Here is a 4527-nt window from a genome sequence, read left to right on the forward strand (position 1 = left end):
ATTAACTTTTTCAACAATTATTATACTGTTTCTCTATTTAATTCTTTTACCCTTTGCTTTATATATTTAGGTGCTCTACTATTGGACACATGAATATTTATAATTGTTATATCCTCTTGATGTAGTGACTCCTTTATCGTTATATAATGACCTTCTTTGTCTCTTTTTACCATTTTTAGTTTAAAGTGTATGAGTTGGAAGAGATCAACCAAAGAAGTTGTATGCATATCCGCATAACCCATGGACAATGACAATAGGGTGGTGAAGGCCTGGGGTGGGGGGTAGGGCAGGCCAGACGAAGTCAATGGGGGAAAAAAGGGGACATAGGTAATACTTTTGACAAAAAAAAGATAAGATAGGCCGAAACCGGTTTGGCTCAGTGGATAGAGCGTCGGCCTGCGGACTGAAAGGTCCCAGGTTCGATTCCGGTCAAGGGCATGTACCTGGGATAATGGAGCTAAGGACACATGCAAGGAAATTAGGGAAAAGATTTGGGAGAAAAGCATTGATATATTTATTTATTTGTCACAGCAATTTCATTGAGCTTTCACTGGGTACAAAACATTGTTCTAGCCAGATGTTAGAGGGGAATACAAAATGATTTACAAAGTCCCAGCCTTCAGGAAACATAGGATCCAATAAGAACAATAGGCATGATGAGTTATATTTGCAATGGTAAGAGTTAAAGGTATTCAGGGGAGACAGGTCATTTGTAACTAGCAGAAGACATTGGGAAATGTTTGGATCAATTAGAGTTCGAATAAAGACAATAGCACACATCCACAGCTATCCACATCTCAGTGATGGCGAGGCAGGGCAGGAGGGAGAGCGGGTCCCAGTTACTTTACTCATTGTCTCCATAACACTCCTGAGCTCCTGTAGATTGCAGTCTTGCTCAGAGAACCTTCTGCAAGTTTGGTCAGTGATGCTCAACTTGAGAAGACATCAAAGGGATTGAGAACATGAGCTTCTAAAACAGCGGTTCTCAACCTGTGGGTCGCGACCCCTTTAGCTGTCGAACGACCCTTTCACAGGGGTCTCCTAAGACCACCCTGCATATCAGATATTTACATTACGGTTCATAACAGTAGCAAAATTACAGTTATGAAGTAGCAACGAAAATAATTTTATGGTTGGGGGTCACCATAACATGAGGAACTGTATTAAAGGGTTGCGGCATTAGAAAGGTTGAGAACCACTGTTCTAAAAGAAGATATTCAGAAATAACATCACACTTGCAGTGCTATTTGAATCAGACTCTAAAACTTTTGTAAAAGTTAAAAACATTCTACAATTTTTTTTTGTATTTCTTAGTAATTATTAAGAATATGACATTTGTCATTACAATCTAAAGGACTGTGATTGTGACTATGGTTAGTCACAATTTTGAGTACACTTAAAAATAATGTTTAATAGTAGGAGGCAAAAGAGGTCACAGTAAAAAATAAAAGTAAAAGAGGAAACTTATCTGGCCTGATTGTCAAGAGTACTATTGAAAATTCTGAGGACTTCTGAAAAATACTTTTCTCATTCTGAGAAATTTTGCCTCTTTTTATTTTCTTCCCTCATTAAAAAAATATTCTGGTTACTCTGAGAAATAGTTATTTTAGAAGATTTGAAAATGCCTGTTTAAATCATCTGGTCAAGATTCTGGAAGGCTTTGAGATGACTTAGAAGTTGGGGTGCTAGATGTGACTTATTGAATTCCCCCTTTTTATATTTACATGTGACTTCGTTTGGTTGAAATGTTCTTTCTACCTGGTCTCAAGGTCATACGTGGAAGGAGAAGCCCTTTCTGGGCTTTCCTTTTAATGGGAACATGTGATACCAATATGCAGCTTCCTTAGCTTGCTTCGATTTCCATCTCATTGTATCATTTCTGGTGTGTGATTTCAAGGGCAATCACATTTCGGTAACTCTGCCTTCTTTCTGTTCAGACCTCTAGAAAGGAGAACAAATGGCTTGTTTTTTCTTGGCATGTGTCCCAGCTCTGGAAGTTTCTTTAGATAAGGGGGATATTCAACCTCGGTTGTTAGTGTGGTTCCCTTTTGCATAGCCTAGTGGGTCAGTATCTAAGGATTTGAGCGTTGGCATCATGGGTGTGCAAATGGAACTCTGTTTTTATAAAAGCACGAGCTGCTGTGCTATGAATAGAGCTCGCAATATTTTACTTAAATATTAGAAAACTGTTTCATTTGGAGTAAAGAATTATTATACATAAAACTAAAGACCATAATAATCACAAGCGCTCCATTTCTATGTGCTTAATGATGTGTATTGACATATCCAGCAGTGGGTAGAACTTTTTATCTTTTTCTTGCCTTTAGAGAATACTGTAGGAATGTTATGGTCACTGTCATTCAGGTGGCTGTTGATTCACAGCAATAAGAAATACATTTTCTTTTTTTTTACATTTTCTTGATATTTAATAAACATAATGTTTATTAAACTCTACTGTATTTCTTCTTTTTTCTTCCTTTCTTCTTTCCTTCCTCCCTCTTTACTTTCCTCCTTCCCTCTTTCTTGTTTTCTTCAATCTCTCCCTATCTTTATTCCTTACTGATGTAATGAAATGATTACTAAAATAACAATCATGAATCTATAAAACATGTTGACCTTCTGTCCTCTTGCCCTGGGGCAACTAGTAACAGCATTGAGTAGTTTATTAATGGAAGCAAGCTAAATAGTAGTTTGGATCAGATGATAATAAAAAACAGAATGAGGTAGGGTGATTTTGTGTTAAAATATCTGAAAAATTTGCCCAGCTGGTGTGGTTCAGTGGTTGAGCGTCGACACATGAACTGAGCGGTCACTGGTTCGTTTCCAGGTTAGGGGACATTTCAGGGTTGCTGGTTCGATTCCCAGTAAGGGACATGCAGGAAGCAGCCAATTGATGTTTCTCTCTTATCAATGTTTTTATCTCTCTATCTCACTCCTATCCCCTCTAAAAATCAATAAAATATATATTACATATATTTTAAAGGGAGTCCTTGACACAGAACAGTCAATATATTTTTGGAGAACAATTAAAAAAATCTGAAACATTTTTGAGTAGTAGACATTTTCTGCATAGTATTATTAGACTAAAGAAATAGTAAAAAAAATATTTTCCTTTAAAACTGCCTAAGTATTGGGAAGAAAAATCAATAAAGCAGCATGTGTTACAGAATACATTTCTATGAGTCCTATGTCTCATGCACTAACAAAAATGAATGTGTTATCCTGAGGAAAATGATTTATTTGCTACAAGAATAAAAATTGGCCAGAGAGAGGAAAAAAGAAAGATGGCCTTTTATTTGATTATTCTGTTTAGTTTCTTTTTTCTCTTCTAGTCAAGTGGGTTCAACAGAAACTTATTGCAAGAGTAGATAAGGTCCGTCTGGAAGGAAATTTCCAGTGCTTTCACTACAGGTCTGTCATGAAGAGAGACCTTAAGAAAGTGATTTCTCACTTTTTTTTCCCTTCTAAATCTACCCAACATCGATGACTGCAGTTATCGTCAGCATAATTCAGTGCTTTTCCCCACGATGACACAGAGGTCTCTTACTTTCCATCCCTGGTCCGCTCCATTGACTAGGAGGGTGGGAGGGATTCGGTTAATGCCACAATTCCTTCAGAGTAGCTCTGTGCCGTTGGGTGAGCATGTCCAGGCTCTCCTCCTCTCTCCCCATTCATTTCCTTCCAACACATATTTATGGGCACCTTGTATCTGCTGCACTCATTTACTTCCTTTAGATAAGGACGTTACAACTGATGGTCTCCAAAGCTTCTAGTCTAGAAGGGACTGAGATGAAGAAGCACAAAAGCAATTATAGCACATTCACCCGGCAGTTCCCAGGTGAGCGCCCCAGGATGATACTGGTTCTCTTTTAAGTACAGGTGGCTCTTGGTGATGGCAGGGATTGGTGGGAGGTGTAAAGTATAGAGAATAATCTGGAAATAACATCCAAGATCTCACAGAGAAATTGTTCTGCACATGGAAGATTACACTAGTGAAGATGCTCCGTCTAGTCAGGGATTGCTCTCTGCCAGGTCCATGAGTGGACTGACCCTGTCTTGGAGGACCACCACCTCGGGATGGTCTGGACTCTGGAGGGAATCACCTGGGCATGGCATGTTCCAGACTATGTTTTCCCATATTGCTCTCCGAGGCTGATGGTTTACTTCTCAAGCAACTTCGCGGCTCTTGTTTCTGTAGAAAGCAGAGTCATTTCTTGTGCAGATGAGAGATACTAGTCCTCAAACTTTTCATAGGTTAGGTACTTTTCGTGGGGTAAATATTTTTACTATATTATTTTGCTTTCTCTTTCAACCAACCTTTGAAACAGAAAATATTATTATCCTCAATTGACAGATGGGGAAACAGAGGCTTAACAATACTAAATAGCTTATCCGTGCTCTCAGAGCTATCAAGTGGTGAAGCCAGCATCAGAAGATGAGCAATCTGACTGCAGAGCCCACACTTAAAAAAACTACATTCTATAGTCTTAAGACTGTAAACACGAAGATATATGAGAGGAAAATACT

Source organism: Myotis lucifugus, unplaced genomic scaffold (genome assembly GCF_000147115.1).
Source record: "Myotis lucifugus unplaced genomic scaffold, Myoluc2.0 scaffold_17, whole genome shotgun sequence".
In the NCBI taxonomy this organism is placed as follows: Eukaryota; Metazoa; Chordata; class Mammalia; order Chiroptera; family Vespertilionidae; genus Myotis; species Myotis lucifugus.